Source organism: Mytilus galloprovincialis, chromosome 7, assembly GCF_965363235.1.
Source record: "Mytilus galloprovincialis chromosome 7, xbMytGall1.hap1.1, whole genome shotgun sequence".
Lineage (NCBI taxonomy): Eukaryota > Metazoa > Mollusca > Bivalvia > Mytilida > Mytilidae > Mytilus > Mytilus galloprovincialis.
This window is the reverse complement of record NC_134844.1, coordinates 2,769,643-2,793,824: the sequence shown is the minus strand read 5'-3', so window position 1 is coordinate 2,793,824 and position 24,182 is coordinate 2,769,643.

Genomic DNA, 24,182 nt, shown 5'->3' with positions numbered 1-24,182 from the left:
AATTTAAATTCAATACTTACATAAAAAGGTATAAGAAATACAAGGCAAAGTAAGATAGGAAAAGTCTATATAAACTGACAATATCAGACACTATCGATCAAAGGAGCAAGGAAGTGAATAACAACTGCCTTAGTCTGAGCCAACAGCAGTTTTTTGATGTTCAAATATTTTAAAACCAATAAAAAGATATATATCTTTGTTACAGTTAAAAACTAAAAGAATGTAATGAGTTTCTTTAAATGAATTTAAATAAATGGGGGATTTTATATCTCAATTTGATTTTTCAACCCCGCTGCATTTTAATTTGCTTTGATTTCCTAGGTTAGATTCGTCGTTATAAATTATCGAAACCATATCTAAATATGTTTTGTTCTTTTTGAGATGTTGATGTTTTTGGCATTTTACATTTCACTTTTCGATAATATAATCCTGGTACCTTTGACAACTATTCGAGATAAAGCGATTTGGAATTTGACATCTTGTTAATACTCCTGTCGAGTATTAAATGAACAATGCCTGTCATGATGTCAGTTGGTTACTTGTAACGAAGGAATGGTTTTTCCTTAATGTATACCCCACTTTTTATTTTATTTTTTAGTTACGTTAGACTTTGCCTTACTAAAAAATCAATTGATATATATCCTTGATTGAGTTTATTGCATTTTAAATTTTGCAAGATCGAACACTTCTGAAATAAATATATTCATTTTTTAAAACATCTGTAAAACAATTATAATTGACTGGAGTAGTAGTTTGAAATATAGAGATCTATTCTTATATTTTTCGATATAATCATTGAATTAATCTTGATAACCAATAGAGCGCACGATCAGTTTCATATTGCTAGTTTTATATTAGAACGGCGTGTATTAACATACCTAGCATTTTTTAACAAATGTAAGAATGTTCATGTAGGCGAATAGTCTAAAATATTACCACAGATAAAAACTAATTCATGCACAAAACAAACGCAAAATGGATATTAGGTGTGAGATTTTTAAATATTGTATCCTCTGACTTTTTTTGTTGGAATACACATCTTATGCCGTAAAATATGAACTGTTAACGTAATACGTAATAACTGAAAGGGCAAATGCCAATATTCTTATTATGTTAATATATAAATATGTAATGTTATGAAGACTAGTGCTTGTGTTTTTGTCGTTTGTCGTTTGTCGTTTTTATTTTTTGTATTTATTCATGATGGTGTTGACCTCTTTTCGACTTGTAAGTTTTAATTCTCACTTTGCTACATGTATCCTCCGTCTCACAGTCGAATGATGTCTGTTGCTTACCATAGGTATGAACAACTCATTAAAGTAGGTCGATGCCTCTTCTGGTGAACTGTTAGTCCCCGGTGGTATCACCAGCCCAGTATGAAAATACGGATTTTTGTGTTATCAAAATTTGCTGTTACAAAATGTTAGAAATAATTATAAATTAAGGAATGTATCTCCCTCATGCAAAGCTCTGACTCCTTTCACGGATTTGGCTATACCTTTTGGACCTTTTGGATTATAGCTCTTTACCTTTTACATAAGTTTTGGATCTAAAATATTTTGGCCACGAGCATCACTGAAGAGACATGTATTGTAGAAATGCGCATCTGATGCAGGAAAATTAGTACCGTTAATGTTATAACAACTACAGACCAATACAAAGAGGTAGCAACAAGAATTATACAGTTACCATTAAGCACACGAAACAAACACAGTCAATGTTATATAAGATGCTCCTGAAAGAATCAAACCACTCTATTAGTTCTTAATCTTCATGTATATTTTGCTCTTCCAAAAGTGCTTTTTTAAAGACGATGTGTTACTCTTAATGTAAGCATATATCTCGAGACCCAATAAATATGAACCTTGTTGGTTATGCTATGGATATATATATATATAACAGTTGGCTATATTAAGAAACACATTGATATTTTTTTCTTCAAAAACTTTATTGGACTTTTTTTAAAGATCATTTCAAACGTAAATAATTATTTATAAACAAATTAGATATGCTTCTGATCAAACATTTTAATTTCAAGGAGATCAATAGTTGATACTTTTTTTTCCTTTAATCATTTTGAATTCCGTTTCAAATGAAATATACTATTGAAAGATATTGAAATTGTCATTCTTGTCTGATGTACATGTTTTGACATATAAACCAATTTTAAGCAGAAGTAGGGCAGCCGCCCGTGTGGGCAATGTACTTTTACAAATGGTTTTAAATTATAGCATTTCATTGTATGCAATTGGGTGCTCTAGCTAACAAATTTAAGAAACTGCAACTTCAAATGCACTCATATTCCTGCCATGTAATGTTTCATGTAATGGCATTTAAGCGAATATATTTAACATTGCAATAAAGTGCGGAGGTTTGGATAACCATAAAACCAGGTTCAACCTACCATTTTTTTTTTTTTTTTTTTTTTTTGCATCGTTGTCAATATAATGGAATGTGATGCGACTGTCATACGTGAGAGGTTTTACTAGCTACAAAACAAGGTTCAATCCACCTTTTTCTACATAAGAAAATGACTGTACCAGTTCATGTTTAAGACAGTTGTTATCCATTCGTTTGATGTGTTTGGGTTTTTGATTTTGACATTTGATTAGGGACTTTCCGTTTTAAATTTTCCTCGGAGTTCAGTATTTTTGTGATTTTCCTTTTTTCTTAAAATGTCCTGCACCAAGTCAGGAATATACCAGTTGTTATCTAATAGTTCGTTTATATGTATGTTGCATTGTCGTTTGTTTTTCGTTGCACCTGGAGGTTTCTGTTGTTTCAAGGTGTTCCTCTTATGTTGATGTGTTTACCTCAGTTTTAGATTGTAACCCGGATTTGTTTTCTCCTATCGATATATGACTTTTGAATAGTGGTTTAATACTGTTGCTCTCATATATATATATATATATATTTGCATCCATTTACTCGGGGTAGAACAGACGTGCAACACAATCACACTACCTTCCTTTTATTTAACAAATATGTACTTTTAACAATTCTCGCATTGAATAGACAAACCAGGAAAAACAAGCGAACCCATTGACAACATCAAACAGGCAGCAAAAACAATAAGCAAACATACAATCAAATCAAGTAAACTTGCATTTAACAGATAATGAACTAACTCAACCATACACGTAATAAACAGACACAAAAACGAAATCAAGCAAGCTGGCATTAAAAAAAGACTGCAATAAAAGTAAGCAATCGTGTTTAAAACAATCTAAAACTCTGGTATAACCATATACTGAACAGACAAGCGATATGGTATAGAGACAAACAGTATAAACAAAACAACCGGAATCACATTAAATAAAAATAAAGTCATTAAGCTCAGAATAACAAGCTAAATCATACAGTAACTATGAAACAAAGAAAAAAATAAAGACTGAGAGGCATCCTGAACTTCAAAATGACGTGTATACAAAAAGAAGATATCGAATGTTCTGGAATCCTTTTTGTCAACGATTATTTTTAGTTCTTTATACTTGGACGAATGAGGTTGTAGGTAGATCGTAGTCTGTACTTACACCTTTTCTGAACAATGCTAATTAAAAGATTGATCGTGTTTCGTGTGTATGGATTTGATGCATCCCACCCTTATCAAGGTTGTCAAGATATTTCTACCTAAATACTAGTTCTATTTAACCATGCAAAACTGCAAACAATAACACATACCATTGTAATTAAATAAATAAGTACATATATTGGACTAAATATGCAGCTTATAAGTGAAGAAACTCGGATACCAGGACTAAATTTTGTATATACGCCAGACGCGCGTTTCGTCTACAAAAGACTCATCAGTGAGGCTCGAATCCAAAAAAGTTAAATAAGCCAAAAAAAAGTACGAAGTTGAAGAGCATTGAGGACCAAAATTCCGATAACCAAAATGTATCGTCGTCAGCACAATCATTTCTGTGAAACATATGATATGCACAAGGTTATTTCTGAAGAGCTTATCAGGTAAACATTGTAAAGAATTTCATTTGTGTTTTGTGTACATAACCGAATCGGTATTTGCTCTCCTCACGTGTCTTTTTTTAGTATCTACTCGTCGTTGCTACGTCCATATAGTAAAGTGTTACAAAATATGGTATCTTAAATCAATAACATTTGAAATTCGTTCGTGGGTAGATGAAATATGCATTTCACTGGAATCTTACTACACATGTTAAGGGAATTCACAATAAATGTTTAGGTTCCATGGATGTGTATCTTCACTTTTTATTTTCATTTTCAGACTGTTGGTCTTGACTTTTTAATTTTAAGCTCCAGACTGTTTTTCTCGACTTTTAATTATATGTTCCAGACTGTTCGTCTTGACTTTTTATTTTTAAGTGCCAGACTTTTGGTCTCGACTTTTTAATTTTATGTTCCAGACTGTTTGTATAGACTTTTAATTTTCAGGATACAGACTGTTTGTATTGAAATTATTTAGGTACTAGGTTCTTTGTCTCTACGTTCGACATGTTAAGTGTCCGTGCTATTCATATTTCATCTTGACTGTTTATCTCTACTTTTAATTTGAGGGTCCATGTTGTTTGTTGTGACCTTTAACTCAATTGTCAAAGCTGTTTATTCGACTTTTAAATTAGACTGTCCATGCTGTTTGTCTAAATATAAAATGGTTTTTTTTTAAGAATTTAATATTGAAAATAAACATGTTTTATGTTCCAGACTGTTTGTCTCGACTTTTAAATATCAGGATACAGACTGTTTGTATTGACCTTCGGCTGTTGTCTGCTCTATGGTCGGGTTGATGTCTCTTTGACACATTACCCATTTCCATTCTCAATTTTATGTTACCTTTATGATCTGAGATTATTTATGGTTGATCTTTGTGTTTTTATTCCTGTCATTTCTATATAAGTTTAATTTTGTTTTGGATCCGAACACACAAGACAAACATTTACTTGAATTATATCATAAATATTTCCGCTTAAACAGACTTACACGAAAGATGGTAATCGAAGTAAATTCAATTAAATAAATATGTATTTTCTCTGTCATGAAATGCAATTTACATCTAAACAGATTCAGCCAGTTATAACATGTAATAAAACTATATATGGGTGGTTATACGTTATATTTTAAAAGCATGCAATTAAAAACTTATTAAAGAAACCTTAACTGTTTTCCGCGTTTGCTTACTTCAATGTAACTCTTATCAAACGATGTGCAAATTACATTTCCAAAATATTACACAGTTTTGAATAAATAGAAATATAAGGGCGTTGCACAGTAAATATTCCTGGAAGTTATTGAATCAATTGTTTCCTCTTATCTATTGAAGTAACGATTTGAATAAAAACAGATAAACCGACATTTTTTTTAATATCAGGATACATTATGTCATAAACTTTACTTGAAGACCGTTACCGAGTTAATAACTATTTAATATTAGTGGTAAACTACATGGCAATCATATTGTTACCTTTCTAGGGAAAATGCAAATGGTAACCTTTATTTATTTTTTGGTTTATGTTCTGTATCCGTATTGAATAAAAAGGTTAAAAAAAAAAGGTTAAAAAAAAGATATAAAATAAAAAGAAATACCCCAAAATAAAAAGCACTGACAAAATAACATGACTCTGAAAGTTTTCAGAGTGTAAATCAAATTAACATTTAGGAAATGATAAAATGTTGCAATTCGTGTTTCTAAACAATATTACAAATGGGAAGAAAACAAAATGTATACGTTGAAATAGTTTCACAATCTCTAGTTAGTGTTTTGCTACTTAATATCATGAGCTAATGTATTAAGATGTTTCCAATTTGTAGAAAAGTATAACAAAATTACAGTAGAAGAGTATAACAAAATTACAAAACTCCAAGGCAATTTAAAAAACGAAGTTAAAAAAAAATGATAAAATCAAACATTATCAAACAGACAGAGTTATATAAAATAGAAGATGTGGTATGGTTGCCAAAGACACAACTCTTCACAAAAGACCAAATGACACAGAAATTAACATCTACAGGTCACCGTGTAAAAATGTAAAATAACTCAAACGAGAAAACTAATAGCCTAATTAATGTACAAAATAATGAACAAAACGAATATCTAACACAGCAACAAACGACAACCACTGAATAACAGGTTTCTGACTTACCGTCTATTATATTTAAAATAAGTTATTGTTATTCTTTTGTATTTGTGAATGACCGTACACAGTTATGGTCGACACATAAACTTTAGAGTCATAATTTTTCTACTCTTTTTTTGACAAAGGGGAAAACATAGCTTATGAAATTATTAAATCATCATGTATTGATAGAATGCTTTTAAACATTTAAATTCGCCTTTAAACATTAATCATCATCCACAGTTTTATTGTGAAGACATTCATAAGTATTGTAAAAAGATCCATTTTTTTCATTCCCTCTTTTCTTTTATTAACTAGCGTTGTTGAGTTCCGTTTATCGTAAACGGAAAACGGATATTAAAAAATACATGCATTACCGTTCTATTGTCTCTAATTTTACCCCCGGAATACGTGGGCTTTATTTCGTTAAATCTTATCATATTTGTTTTACATGTTGATGTATTATATTTTTTTTTATCTTTTCCACATTTTTTTCGGTCAAGGTGCTATGTTGTTTAATATTTGTGTACTTAAAGTTTTTTTTTAATATCTATCGATTTATAAAAAATGATCCATTCGTTAAATAATATATGATGTGCACCTTTCAAGACATTACTTATATTCTCATCTATATGTATATACTAAATAATGTACTTTTGGTAATATTTTTTATCAGATTTCGATAAAGTTTTTCCTTTTTTCTCAGTTTTGTTTGGCAGCTGTTTATTACTACTGGATTACATGTTGGTTCGTCCGCTGATGAGTCTATATAAATACATTTTTTTCATAAACAAGCATTTCCAATTCAATCTCACAAATGATTAATTTTTATCATTTTACATATCATTAGGCATCCATTTCAAGGAGAAATATTGTACTTTAAAAGTATTTAAATATGAGTAATACCCAGGTCATAAAAAAGAAACCAATAGAAACAAAAATTAAATAAAAGCTACTTCTGCCTTCATTATAATAAAATGAAGGTTCGTACTAGTTTGTTGTGCAGTCAATTTGCTTCTGTGATTGTAATGAATGCCTTTTAATGATATGAATATAAAAAACGCCATGGCAAGAACACGATGTAATGACAACAACTCAATGTAATGGCAAAAATACAATGTACATGTACAAACAATAGTCTACAAAACACTCCCTCGAAAACTAAAGACTGAGCACCATAAACCCTACCAACAATTGGGGTGATCTCATGTCCTCTGGAAGGGTATTCAGGTCCGATTCAAATGGTAGTTATAGCAGTTACAGCTATTGGTAGGATATTGCCGCTCAAGAAAAATAATCAGAAACTACACTCTTAACAGGTTTTGTGAGAGTCTGGTCATAATTTGTTTTGGAACTCGGTAATATTTTTAATAGGCCAGTAAGTATTAAAGTCACCAGACCTTGACAGGTTTGAGAAATTTTTCTTGTTTTGATATCTTATTTACAGTGTACTAGTTCTTTGAAGGACAAGGTTTATCAACAATGATATCGAGCCAAATTTCTGTTAATGCTTTCATCTGTACAAGTGTCTAGAATATATATTATCAGAGATGGTCGAGACGATACAAGTGTCTAGAATATATATTATCAGAGATGGTCGAGACGATACAAGTGTCTAGAATATATATTATCAGAGATGGTCGAGACGATACAAGTGTCTAGAATATATATTATCAGAGATGGTCGAGACGATACAAGTGTCTAGAATATATATTATCAGAGATGGTCGAGACGATACAAGTGTCTAGAATATATATTATCAGAGATGGTCGAGTACTTGATATTGAATATAGAATAAGAAAAGTTACCTAGTTCTTACAAAGATGTAGGTGTTTACAAGTTAACTGCAGTTGAGTTACAATTACATAACCTGTATTAATAAATCCTCATTTTCCTCCCTAAAAATAAAACAAAATGAGTCGATAGTCATCTTTTATTTTGCATGGAAAAGAAGGGACTTTTTTTTTAAACCGTGATCGTATTTATATACATGTATATCGAAATAATACCATTTATAGTAAAGAGTAAAACACGAATTAACAATATAGGGTGCCAAAGATTAGAAAACACCTACATGAAATCGATTAGCTATTTCATATGTAAAGAACTTTTTGTACTTGCACCTATATTTACCTGTTTAAAGTACCTTCTGTTATTATTTCATACTTTTTACACAGCGACCTTTATATGCTGACGTAGACTTGTAGACATTTTTCAAATTTATAAATGGATCAAATATTTACAATAGATTTAAATACCTTGTCAAGTACTACCGGGTATAAAGGTCATGACCTCGGCATTCATATCATTACAATATTATTTTTTTATGAATGGAAATTGATTTGATATTGTAAACTTCTCAATAGATAATGTTCGTCCTGCTTATTACCTTACAGTTATTAGGTGAGGGCGTTCATATTAAGAATACTTGACAATAGATAAAAGTATGATACGTTACGCTTACTTGTCTCTATTGTGTTTTCTCTGATTTTAAAAGAAGATAATTGTCATAATATCATATTTAGACCAATTATCCAATACAGGTATTGTGAAGTAATTCGAAAAGTCAATACAAAAGTAACATGGAAAAGCAAAACATTGTTTTTATCCAGCTTTTGTTTTGTTTTCGTAGAAACATCAATACACATCACATGGAAATAACATAGGTGGTCTAATGTTGTAATGTTACATGTTCACAACTGTCCAACGTTACGGGAGGGTAAAACATATGAATTATAGACATGTTTAACACCTCCACGTGCATGTTGAGCTTTTTTAAAGACAACAACCTGTACGTCAGTGGCTGCATTTGTTCGCTGTCTGACAAGCTATTTGTTTTTCATCCATTATTTTGTTGTAATGCAGGCCGTGGTGGTTTTTTTTCCTTTGAAACTTTACACATTTTGTCATGCTTAGGACTTTTTATATCGGACTGCATTTTTTTTCTCATTGTTGAAGGCGTAACGCTGACATATGCTTATATCCTCATCATTATAAATCTGGTGGAGAATTGTTTCATTAGTAATCATACCACATTTTCTTTAACTTTATACTTATTTGGGTGTATTAATGACAAGAAATAAGATAAGTTATTCATGGGAATTCAAAATAATTTGTATTATTGGCAAGCTACAAAGGTTTGTTCACATTATAAGTGAAGCTTGGGTCATTGCATCAAATCCTCAATCAACCTTTTGTTTGGTTTCACAATTTAATTTTAAAGTATCCCTTGACCTTAATATATCCAATTCCCACATGCTAATGACACCTAGAATTCTAAACGAGAGAAACACTTATCTCTTAACTAACAATCTACCTGTCTTTTAGTTCTACCACTGGTTTGATTTCTTGCTAGCAATGAATCAGTGTTGACTAATACTACCTCAATTTCCTCTTCTTACAAACAAAAACCCAGTTTTGACTTGTACTGTTTGTGTTTCATCCCCTATACAACGTTTCATCTGCATATTTCTCTTCTAATCAGCAATGAATTGGTATTGACTTGGACTGTATTACATAATCATTCTTGCCATTACCAGCTACATTTTCGTTCAGATCTGGAATATGGCTGTGTCTTACAGGAACTTGAAGACAATGTTAGAAAATTAAACAAGAATAAATCTCCAGGAGTGGACAATATTCTGAACGAATATATAATTGAAAGCAAGCCAGTTTTATTACCTTTATTGTGTAAACTCTTTAATGTAATTTTATGTACTGGATTCTTCCCAGAACTTTGGGTGAAAAGTATTATAGTGCCGTTATTTAAAAAAGGTCCGGTTAATGACCCTGGAAATTACCGAGGTATATCATTTGTGTCTCATATAGGAACACTTTTTACAGCTACTATCAATACGAGACTGTTGAAATGGAGCGAGGAACACAGTATCATCACAGACACACAGTTCGGATTCAGACCTGCCCACGGAACTCATGATGCCATATTTGCTCTTCATTCCATCATATCAAAATCTTTGAGAAACGGAAAAAGGTTATATTGTTGTTTTATTGATTATAAAAAAGCTTTTGACAGTGTTATGCATTTTAAACTATGGATGAAATTAGCTTAATGTGGTATAACCGGAAAATTGTTACATTTAATAAAATCAATGTATTCTTACTTGAAATCATGTGTTAAACATGAGGGAAATTTTTCTGAGTTCTTTAACTGTGATATTGGTCTAATGCAACGGGAATCCTTGTCACCTTTTTTATATGCTATGTATGTCAATGATATTGAAATAGAATTAATAAAACAGGGTTGTCAATCATATGACATGGGAATGCTCAATCTTTACTTATTAATGTATGCTGACGATACTGTTATTTTCAGCGAAAATATAAACGATCTTCAAAAAATGATAGATGTTGTACAAATATGTTCTGAAGGGTATAATTTACATATAAATATGTTAAAAACTAAGATTGTTGTATTTAGAAACAGAGGTGCTATCAAACCAGATGAAAAATGGTTCATTAATGGAGAGAATATTGAGTTATGTGATGAATTTATATATCTAGCTATGGTGTTAAATTATAATGGTACTTTTACGAATACTCAGAAAATGTTGTCAGATCAAGGTAAAAAAGCTGTTTTTAGTTTATTCAGTAAAATTCAAGAAGACTTTTTTAATACAGAAACACTACTGTCTTTGTTTGATACACATGTGTCAAGCATAGTGAATTATGGTAGCGAAGTTTGGGGATATCATAAAGCAATTGACATTGAAACTATTCACTTATATTTTTTAAAGAGGATTTTGAAAGTTAAGAAGAGTACTACAAATTACATGGTGTATTTTGAACTAGGTAGAGTCCCTATGTATGTACAAAGATACTGTAAAATTGTGAAATATTGGTGCAAATTGTTAAACACTGACAATTGTATTCTGAAAAATTGTTATGCAGAAATGCTGGAGGCTAGCAATGTAAAAAGTAAAAATAAATTGAATTGGTCATGTAAAATACGAGATTTATTATGTAATTATGGCTTAAATCATGTCTGGTTAACACAAAATGTTTTAAATGTAGATGTTTTTATAGCTGATTTCAAACAGAGTGTTACTAATAGGTTTATATCTGAAGCAATGTAATTTTTTGAGGAGTCTTCTAAATGTCTGTTTTACAAATACATATATGACAGTCATGGTTTGCAGTTTTATCTCAGTAGACCTGTTAATTTTAGATATAAATCATTAATAAGCAAGTATCGTATACATGCACATAATTTGAACATTGAAACTGGAAGGTTTTTAAATATAAACAGAAGCAATAGAATATGTAATGTGTGCAACTGTGATTCTGTTGAAGATGAATATCATTTTATTTTGGAATGTATTGGATACAAAGATATTCGTATGAAGTATATCAAACCTTATTATTGGAGAAATCCATCAGTATTTAAACTTATACAATTGTTATCTGTTCGTAATATAAAAGAACTAAATAATTTTGTAAAGTATTTATGTATTGTCGAAAAAATTCGTAATCGTTGAATGTGTATATCATACTTTAACTAAGATTGTTAAATAATGCTAATTAATATCATGCTCCTACATTTGTTTTTAATTGTATTAATTGCATATTAATGAATTACCTTATTGTAATATTTGTTGCTTATTATATTTTAAAATGTAATATTTATTGTACTTGATACCTATAAGCAGTATTGCTTTTGGAATAAAGAATATACTATATACTATACATGTATATTTAAATCGGTAATAATGTCATGTTAACTGATAAATAAGACAACTATCCACAAGGAACCAAAAGACATAGAAGTTAACAACAATATGTGTCACATTGTGGCCTTAATTTATGTTCAAAACCCACACCACATGTGTAGCTAAAATATTCCCCGGAATGACAACTCTAAACAATTCAAATGTGGAAACAGATAGCCATTTTCATATACAAAATAATAAACGCTAAACAAATATGATGTACAGCAACAGAGGACATTGTCACAACGACTGAGTTACCGGTTCCTGACTTGGGAAATGTTCATACAGAATTTAGTTGTGTTGAACATATTTGCTTACGGCGAACCTTTTCCCTAACACATGACAGTAGTACAAGCTAGAAAAAAGCCAATAACAACCTGTAATTTTTCTATATTTCTCGCCTTACTACCCATTAAATTTGGTCACGGTTCTGTACGAAATATTAACGAACTTTTCGTGGTGACTTGTACTTAGATCTGGCATTAGTAACATGAAGTAAATAAAAAGATTTTTTTTTACGAATCTCAGTTTATTACAATTCAATATTAATAGAACGCTGTACGTCGGGAACAAATATTCGTAAACTAGTCTAATTAATCTATTCAGTCAATTTGTTTTTTAATCGCTACAAAAGTTGGTACTGGTAATTAAAATGAAGTAAAGGCAAGTAAAGGTTTAAATAGTCCATCCTTAAAATTTGGAATGACGTCGACAAATTGTTTCATCTTATTTAAAGTTTTCTGCTTCATGTAATATCAATTTCATTGATAAAACTTGAACAATAAAATGAATATCGAATAATTAACCGTTTTCCTCAATAAATATTTACAAATACTAGCTTATTAAAACCTAGCGGTAAATGCCGGCTTCAGTGATTGTATTGGTCTGATGTTGACCAATTAAATGTGTGGAATTTTAATTGTTAAAATTCTATTTCTATGACGACGGTTCGTAATCTGTTCTTCGTGTTGGTTCACACCCATGTCTCACGTAGTTTGTTAGTCGTCTCTTTTAGTACATCTGTATTAAGGATGTTTGCTCCTCTACTTTTCAATTTTTGCCAGATTTTCGGAATCCTCTGATTTTATCCATGGATTAACATTTAAAAAAAATGCCCACTAACCCCTACTTTTCTTTTCATATTTTGATAACATATTATTTTAAAAAGCCATATTTCAAAATCTTATGAAATCCTTGTTATTTTTTCATAGTTTTTTTAAACGAAAAAGGTGCCAATGTTAAGTGAAAGAAACATCTAGAGAGAATTATTTCCCGCCAAATTTTCAACGGCTTATATCTCAAAAACAAGCACACGGACCCTCCATTTTTTTCTGCTTTTTTAGTTTCTTTACTTATATTTTTTCAATTTATAACAGTCTTTTAAAAAGCTTGTTATTTTTAAACAGAGTAGTGAACATCCTTAAAGCAGAAACGGTTGCGTAATATTATGACATTAAACTTATCTGCATATCAATATGCAACCTTTTCCCACTTAAAAATATACGGTTAAGGACATGCATAGAGGTACAGAAATGTGAGATGATATATTTGAGTATTTTTTGTAGAAATGATTATGGTTAAAGAAAAGAGAAAATAATATAATATTTGTTAGGTTTGAATTTTGAATATAAAAGGGAGAGCTATTTTACATATTTGATTCAACCTAGATCCTTTTTTTTTATGTCTAGGTACATGTATCTGTTAAGAGTGTTTCTTGGAAGTGTTTTTTTTTTCCCTTGGTACATGTATATGTTTAGAATGTCTCTTGGTAGTATTGTCTTTCCCTTGGTACATGTATCTGTTTAGAATGTCTCTTAGTAGTATTGTCTTTTCCTTGGTAAATGTATCTGTTTAGAATGTCTCTAAGTAGTATAGTCTTTTTCTTGGTACATGTATCTGTTTAAAATGTCTCTTAGTAGTATTGTCTTTTCCTTGGTACATGTATCTATTTAGAATGTCTGTTAGTAGTATTGTCTTTTCCTTGGTACATGGTGCATGTATCTGTTTAGAATGTCTGTTAGTAGTATTGTCTTTTCCTTGGTACATGTATCTGTTAGAATGTCTCTTAGTAGTATTGTCTTTTCCTTGGTAAATGTATCTGTTTAGAATGTCTCGTGGTAATGTTTTCTTTCCCTGATACATGTATCTGTTGAAAACGTTTCTTGGCGCTGTTTATTTCTTATCACATGAATCCATCTTAAACGCCTCTTGGCAGCTTTTGTGTATTCTCTGGTACATTTATCTTTCTAACGTTTAACGTTTCTTGCCAGTGATTTTTTTCTTGGTACATGCATTAATCAAGAACGTCTTATGTGTATTTCACGATACAGGTATTTGTCTAGAGGAGGGACGAAAGATACCAGGGACAGTCAAACTCATAGATAGAAAATAAACTAAAAACGCCATGGGCAAAAAAGAAATAGACAAACAGACAAATAATGCTACACATGACACAGCAAATAAAACTTAAGACTTTGCAACACGAACCCCACCAAAAACTAGGAGTGATCTCAGGTGCTCCAAAAGAGTAAGCAGATCCTACTCCACATGTGGCACCCGTCGTACGTCTAGAGCGTACCTTGGCATTGTTTGTGTATTCGTACGTGTATCAATTAAGAACGTCTCTAACAAGTGTTTATTTATTTTGGTATATGTATCTTTCTAGACCAAGTCTGTGAACAAGTACCCAAATGTTATTATGTTAAAGCGTCATTGGATTGAGGATGGATACGTAGAATGTGGCAAAGAGACAACAAAAGCGCAAAAATAGCATATACAATGTTAGTAAAGAATTGTTTCCTAACAATGTTCAGATTTTAACCATATTATTCTCTTGCATGTGAAACGTGTTTAGTCTAATTACTTTAAACTATGTCATGTAATAATATAGCTTAGTATGTGTAATTTTAATATACATATACACAAGATAAACACCCTTTGTCATTGTTCACTGTTTTGTTTCAATTAATTTTATTTTGAAATCCTGGACGACATAATACAAGCTGTAATTCCCAGATCCAATAGGATTCTCCAAAGGAAACGACTATTTTATTTAACACGGGAAATGTTTGAAAGCTAGATGTATCCAGAAATAAATTTGAACGTACATTTATGTTTGTCCGTTGTCACGTTTCTTTTGTGTCGGAAAAGTAAATAAATATGAAAAAAAAAACATTCCCCTACGGTTATTTCCCTAGGACACAAAGTCTTTTTCATCATCCGATGTTAAACTTTCAAAATTACCTGATACCTGTCAAGAAAATATGTATATGTCAAGGTTGAGATACCTACTTACAATGGTGACCTATTAACTATACCATATATTTTAAACGTTATGTTTTTGCTGTTCCATGAAACTAAGGAAATATATACGGAACTAGCCTTGACATGCAAAATAAATCTAACAATAAATAAAAAGAAAACAAAGAACATGATTATGTAATTTAAAATTCCTAAACGTATTGGTAAAGCTCATATATACAAACATAAGAACTCACGGATATAACAAAAGTTTACATACGTTCATAACTAAGACAAAATACATAGCGGATGGTGTCGAAATAATTAAAACATTTACTGTAGACCATTGTCCATACATGTACAGTGAAACATGTTTGATAGATATAGGAAGATGTGGTATGAGTGACAATGAGAGAACTGCCCATCCAAGTCACAATTTACAAAAGTAAACCATTATAGGTCAAGGTACAAATGTATGGTCTTCAGGTACGATGTTTGAATAATTTATTATAAAGTCGACGACCATCAGATTTTTGGGAATGGGTGGACAAGAGATGTTTTAATAAAGAAGAAAATTTTATGTTGAATAGCTTTTGGTCTCGCGTCGAATATTTTCTGTTTTAACGTTACGTAAACTTTCTTGGTGAACACATTTGAAAATAGAGTTTTAAAGCGACCAATAATTTACAACCAAGGACTACTTTATTCAGTCTTCTTTATTTGGCGCCGAGACCAAACATCGTAATTGTGAATGGTTGTTTCTTTTGAGAACGCCAATAATGAAAAGGGTAATCAATATTTGAAATTGAATTACTTTTTTGTCCTGGCTGTGCTAGAAGTTTTACTATTTGTGAGTGACTTTCATCATTTGGAGTCCAGGGTCAAGTCATTAGTGTTTGTGGTCGATTCCTGTCTGTTATACATGTAGTTGATGTACAGTATTTGTTTAGACTTGGTAATAAATCATGCTGTTACAGTAGATTATTTTTTGGCATTGCATTGTTCCACGTTATGTTTTATCGAGGCTTCTTAAACCATATTATACGGTGAGGGTTGCATTAAAGTCCTGAATTTAGTAAATAGACAAAATTAAAGCGCTCCGCAACTTCAACTACTGGTAAATGACCCTTTTGACCTGATTAGAGTACGGATGTAAGGGAAAATATTTAGACCTTCAACGATGTGTAAATAACCCTTATAAACATAAATTTGCTTAAAACACAAGATGTGCCAGAAAGTCGCCTTATCATCTGTTTGTCATATTGACACACGAACGATGCAATAGAGCCTTATACACTTTGCCATGGGACAGGTCAGACGTTCTCAGCTGTAATCGTTTGTGAATGATCTCATTGGCCCAAGTTGTTTTTGTGCTCAAATTGATAACAAATTTTGTAACAAATTCAACATAAAAATTACAATTTCTATCAATATCACATGAGATTTCTGATTTTTTGTTGTATATCGCCTTGATCCTGGAGCTCTTATAAACTTTAACTTTTAAAATAGCGTTCGACTATTAATATGACGGATATAGACCATGTAGACACTGAGACAAAAATATACCAACTTTGCTTTTATACTGTGACGTATCGATATATTTTTAGAAAGGAAAAATCTAAATTTACCTATGCACTATTTCAAGGGTATTTAATTTCTAAAATCGTGACTTTAAAACATATATTTATAACCACAACCCTTATTATATATTCAATTTTACTGTAAACAGTGACGTAAATGACCAAAATTTGTCCACCCTTAGAAATGATCAGACCATAATATGCTAGTATGTGTGTCAGCATGATTTGTGTAGTTACGCTGACAAAACACTGAATTTCGATACATATTCAGGTTTCATTTTCCCATACAATGTAAAACGACAAATAACAAAAATACTGAACTCCAAGGGAAACTCAAAATGGAAATTCCCTAAACAAATGGCACAATCTAAAGCTCAAAACACATCAAGTGAATGTTGAGCTATGTAAATCAACATACAATGTAGATGCAGCTGTACGTATGTATATGCAGCATACAAAGAAGTGTAAGACTGAAGCTCGCCCCCGGTGCGGGAGTTTCTCGCTATGTTGAAGACCAATTGGCGGCCTTCGGTTGTTATCTGCCGTATAGTCGGGTTGCTGTCTCTTTTGACACACTCCCAATTCTCATTCTCAATTTTGTTTTAGATATAAATTTTATTACTTCCGGTTTGGAATTAGATACAACGAAGCTGAAGATGCTGCAGCTTTCAGGACATAAACAAAGCATTTCTTCAATATATTTGTACTTGCCTATAAGGATTAAACAATAAAGTGGTAAACATCTAGGCGATAGCAACCCAACAACACTAGAAAACAAATATATGTTTACATTAAATCTTCAGTTAGTAGACAGGTTTCTATACAATATTGCAAAGCTCGAAATCGCCCCGAGTACAAACACCATTGGGCATACCAGAGACTATCAAAGAAGCAGTCTTATCAGCAAAATTGAAGAGTAATCAAAAAATGAACATGGGATGGGGTTTGATTGCGAAATGAATCTCTTTTCATCTAAGACCAACGGAATATGATGTGAACACATATAGGTCACCATGTAATCTTCAACAATAAGCATTTGGTTCTATAGTTGATGAAATAGTAAAACATTGGTAAACATGAGACTACATTGTACACTTCATTTAAAGTTATATTCTAAAACGGTTAACAGGGAATTGATTTAGTATTGAATCACTGAACCAGTGGATTATTATTTTTTCGGACTCTAAGGCATGCTGTCTTAGGTTCTTGGTAGTAATTACTATGTCACCTCCTTCAATAGTTTTACCGCCACCATCATTATTTGGTTGGCCTCAATGAATTATCTGTCTAACATTTTCTTGTAATTAATTTTTACAATTTCACATTTGGATATTACACAATAAAATTAAAATGTAATGTAGTTTATAAATTATTTTATGAAACAGATTCCCATTAAAAAAATGTGATTGTAAATAATAACGACATTCAATATTGGTGCATACCATTCGGACACCTTTCTTTATTATGTGGTGTAAGTTCTGATCGGATTTGCACAAATGATAAATATACATATACAAGGGCCTAATCAGCTCAGTTATATGTACAGTGCGTTGTAATTTTTTATTTTCTCATTTGTCACAGTATCATGTGTTATTTGACTCAGATTTTTATTGCCACCTTAGTGTTTTATTTTATTAAAAGAATGTAGATAGATTTGTCTTCATACTTAATGATTTGGACACTTCCGCTGTCATTTTAATTTAATGTGCGGTTGTTAGTGTTGTTTTACAATGTCATGTTTTTGCTTTGGTTTTGTATATCGCACAAGTTTCTGATTTTGCTTCCAACCCAAGATAATTTAATAATTCGTCTTATTAATTCTACAGTATTATGATATATATGATTCAGATAGATAATTCGACTGCTACAAGTTAACGTATCGGGTCATCTGATGCACTTTTACAATATAAGGATCACAATGAATCTTTCTTATCTACACTTAAGGTTCTAAACTAAACTTATACGTTGACATTCATAAGGTTGGTTGCCATGCCTAGTGAAAATGTTTTAGTCATTGCAAGAATAATATCACTTTCTGTAACCTTAAGATAAAACTTAAGTTTATTAACAGTTTTATTGCAAAACGAGTATAACATTTCTTGTAGTTTATTGGGTTATTATCTTCTACTTTAAAAGGTAAAATGTATTTATGATATGTATTTTGTTGGGTCCTTCGGTTCAATCTATAATGAAAACTTTTATATATCATAATTTTGATGTTATCTGAAAACGACGTCAAAGGTACTCAAATGAATCTAATTAGATAAGAAATAACTGTTTTCATTGGCTAAAACCATGGGAATAAAAAACCAATCAAAGAGAAAATTTACCTTTTAAGTATAAATACCACAAGGTTTTATATTTTAGGATGAATAGCATTTGGTTAATAGCCTGTGAATAATGTTTACATCGATTTCGAAATGCATCCAGATTCTGCTAAAAGTACATACTAACATGATGAATGATGCCCCACTGTTTACCAATGGATTTCATACCTTAGGTGAACCACAAGAGTGCACTTGGATCAAAAATAGTTACAAATCAAAACCTCGTTAAGTAATAAAAGTACAACCATACAGAATATTCATTATTGACAGACATGCCATATGTGCAATAATCTAATAACCGACCTAGTAACTTCTGTTCTTGCTCACCTGGTGAAAGCCTATTCACTTGAGTTGAGTGTGCTTTTGTTCTTACTAACCTGGTCACACCCTAGTAATTCGGGTTAAGGTTGCTTCTGTCTTTGCTCACCTGTTCAAAGCCTAGTAAATTTGGTATAGTGTGGTTCTGCCCTTGTTCACCCGGTCACAGCCTAGTGACTTGGTTAAATCGTGTTTCTGTCGCTGCTCACCTGGTGACAGCCTAGTGACTTGGTTAAATCGTGTTTCTGTCGCTGCTCACCTGGTGACAGCCTAGTGACTTGGTTAAATCGTGTTTCTGTCGCTGCTCACCTTGTGACAGCCTAGTGACTTGGTTAAAGCGTGTTTCTGTCGCTGCTCATCTGGTGACAGCCTTAGGTAAAGTGTACTTCTGTCCTTGCTCACCTGGTGACAGCCGAGTAACTTGGGTAAAGCGTCCCCCTGGCACTGACATTTTATTTTCGCGCCCGTTTATACTTTAATCGTTTGAACTACATGATTCCTAACAAAGTTGTATGTGCACTTTGACTGGTGATCAATATCTTGACGGACTCAATAAATAAACTCATCATAGATACCAGGACTAAAACTGTACACTTACGTTAGACGCGCGTTTCGTCTACAAAAGACTCACCAGTGACACTCGAATACAAAAATGTTTAAAAGGCAAAATAAAGTACGAAGTTGAAGAGCATTGAGGACCAAAAAATCCTAAAGTTTTGTCAAATACATCTAAGTTAATCTATTCCTGAGGTAGAAAAGCCTTATAATTCGGAGTTTAGTATGACGTCAATTATCACTGAACTAGTATACATATTTTTTAAGGAGCCAGCTGAAGGACGCCTCCGGGTGTGGGAGTCTCTCGCTGCATTGAAGACCCATTGGTGGTCTTCGGCTGTTGTCTGTTCTATGGTCGGGTTGTTGTCGCTTTGACACATTCCCCGTTTCCTTTCTCAATTTTATTAGTATTTCAAAAATTTAAAGTTTTGTTAACAGTTAATTTATTATTATGAACATATCTACTGAGACAATAACAATCAACCCCAAGGAGTAAACAAAGACTAAAAAAAACAAAGGACATTTACATCAACAGTTATAAATAATAAATAAGAAACAACACGAATTCCACTAAAAACCGGGAGTGAAATCATGTGCTCCGGAAGGATAAGCATTTCCTGCACCGTATACGGCACCCATCGTGTTATTTATTTGTTCAGTTCGGTAATGATGGAAGGTTATTATGACTGCGGAAGAATATCAAATATGATTTCTGACACACTTTTGTCATAATTGCCAATCAGCTCATGATGGCGACCGTAAAATTATTGAATTGGACTCCTTCATTGAAGCGATGTCGGTAATCTAGAATATAGTGAACTACATATATATCTTTTTCAGGAGGACTTGTATGATCATCATTTACGATTTATGTTTACCATCACGATTTTACGGAAGCGTATTAGCGCCACACATTTTTTTTTATTTTTCTTCCTATGTACGCTTCCGTACGATTTGGTTGACCATGTTACTGAATATTTATTTCACAAATGTTTATAGACATACTCCTGTTGGCATACATGTCCACTTGTTCAAGACAAATCATTGGTCGTATAGGTACTGCATTATTTTCCATTTGCACAACATTTTCAATAGACTTGGAAACCCTAAACATAAATCTGCCATAGATTAGGAAATAACCAAAACTTGCCATAGATTAGGATTGTAAAAAATCTGCCATAGATTTGGGATGACATGACGTCGCATTTGCCATAGATTAGAAATATGCACTAGATTTGGAACCCACCATAGATTTGAGTCCTACATATATTTAACAAAACTTTGCAGTTTTTTAATCCCATTTGCATTGACTTTCTTGTCATATTGAGTAACATGAATATTGCATATGACAAATAATGAACAAAAGATTATATCTGTTCTATATCAATCATATAATAGTATCGGAAATCGGCCAGCGCTTTAACACGAATATTTTCATCAATCATTGAGCCTATCTGCCACTCTTCTCATCTTTAAACACTCGGACCTGTGGGCTAGGTGAGCTCCTCAATGTAGCAGTAGCTATAATAAAATCAAGCAGGCTATTCATTTAAAAATTGTATTTACTCGGCGGTCAACCACACAATTTACATTAACTTCACTTGTCAACATGATTTAAATTGCATCTAAATCCATGAGACATACATAAAGAGATATTTAATAAAAAGAGAATCAATACCAAACTGATTAATTTGCAAATAGGGATATGTGGTTTGATTGTCAATGATACATCTATCCACTGAGACTAAATGACGATTTCCTTTTATCAATTATGGTCCATCTTACGGCCTTCGACTATGAGCAAAGGTAATGCCATATAGTAAATATTTCAAAATCCCAGAGTGACAAGGTGGGACACCATTGAATAGAGAAACCAAACGGCATAATATATGCCAAAATAATAAACGAAACGTAATTGTGGCAGGCAGAAACCAACAACATTCTGTATCTACCTGACCTATTACTGGAGGCTGTAATTCATAGGTTAGTCACAACTGTTTTCCTTTGGGTGTTTCAATTTAATGGATTCATGTTTTTCAAATAAAGATGCCTTTTATAGCTTAAGACTAACTTCTGGGCATTACTTTCAATAAGATATATTCTCCACACGGCTAGTCCTTACTTGAAATGCACCTTAAGTGCATAATCGATGCATAATTCAATGATTGTTTACTTTAATAGATTTGTACCCCCCTTGGCAACATATATGTAAGTTAATAGGGCACGTTATTATTTATGTTATGTAAAATGTAAAATCTAGTCCTAAACTAAATGCATCTTTATATCTCCTACTGCCTTTTTAATGTGGCAGAACACATGCATCATGAATGCTTTCATATTTTAATACATCATATACAATACATGTTACTACAACATGCAGGTTTATTACTTCCTGGTTTGTCTTCTCTTACTGGAAATTTGGTTTGAGTTCCAACAATTCATTATCATAAGTAACAATATAAACTCACGGGGGTATCATAATTAGTTGTGAGGGTGATTTCAGTCAAAATATTGATGGATGACAATAAACATTTCCTCGTTCACCTTGGATGTCAGTATTAAAGTAATATAATTATATCTTTTCTATGCATCTCAATGTGGTGTAAAATTACTAAACAACCCCTATATGTACAAAGCTTTTGTTGTCCTATTAAATTTTAAATTTAGTGAATTAAGCTAAAAATAAACAAATATGAATGAATCCTGTAGAAACATAACTACCAAAACATGATTGAAATATAATACAAGTATACTATAATACTATGATTGGAAATAACCGAAATGACTTACTTAAAAACTGTTTTGTCAATCTTAAGAAATTGAATAAAAGAATCTCAAAAATCGGTCGATTAAGATGCATAACTTTTATTTTATATGTTCCTGTCCTAGGTCTGGAGCATGTACAGTGTTTGTCGTTTATAACTGTTTCATATTTGTTCTTCGTTTATAGCATCATTGGATTCACTTAGAAATTGTTCCACATTTTGTCATGCCGATGGCTTTCAAATATAAAAAAAAAAGAAGATGTGGTATGATTGCCAATGAGACAACTCTCCACAAGAGACCAAAATGACAGAGAAATTAACAACTATAAGTCACCGTACGGCCTTCGAGATTATTTAACGATATGGTTTTTGCTCACTGTTCAAGGCCGTTATAGGAAATATTATTAGTTACATAGTGTGCTAGTGACCTAATACGGTATATATGGGGTCAGTAAATTCCACATGGGGTGAGAGCGAAGCTCAAATCCCCATATGGAATTTACTGACCCCACATATACCGTATTACGTCACTAGCACACTATGTAACGAATTTATCTTACCGACTATCTTATCGTGTAAAATTTAGACTTGTGATCTATCAAAATGACCAAGCCAGTCTTCAATACTGTTAGCATCAAGAAACTACTTCCATTGATCCTACAAGAATAGCCAATGATAACAACGTGTGAGGTTTAAATGTGTTTAATGAATTTATTTCAATCTTAATCATCAATTTCTTCGTCTGTTGAAACCTTTAAGTTTTTTTCTCAGTTCCGGTTGTGTTTTTATAAAGGGACGTAACACCCCTACTAATCGTGTATGAAATAAGCCCCGCCTCCCTACTACCTAATATGGTATATAAAGGGACGTAACTTCACTACTAACCGTGTATGAAATAAGCCCCACCTCCCTACTAACCTTATATCAAATATACACGGTCTTCACGCGGACGCTTTTAACCAATCACATTCCTAGAAATGTATAGGAGGTAAGATAAAGTTGCTTACATCGTCGTCGTGTTTCTGGTGCAAAGTTGTCTCATTGGCAATTGTATCTCATCTCCTTACTTTTATACAAAACTGAAGCTAAAAGATGTTCTCCTACATCAAGGACAATACTATTGATAGAATATCAAAACTAATGTCAGACTAAGGCAGTATAATCAATTAACTAGAAAATGTATTGCTCGTATAATAATCAAATGGCAACAATTGAATAGTTAGCAAAAATAGTGTTCGTCTAATTAATTGAATAGCAACGATACTGTCAGTATAGTTAATTGAATAGCAACGATATTGTCAATAGATATTAGAAGATGTGGTATGAGTGCCAATGAGACAACCCTCCATCCAAGTAACAATTTGTAAAAACAAAAATAAAAGATTAATTGACATCTGTTTTGTAGGTTTCAAGTTGTACTTTCAGTAAGGAGGCATGTGAATGTATTAGTATTATGAAAACGACAAAAATTGGTACCATAAAAGTACAAATGTACATTGATAACGATAGTGCAGATACAATTAACCACCTGTTATACCGAAAACTTGTGTAAGGTATGTTTAAACTGAATGCATCTCCA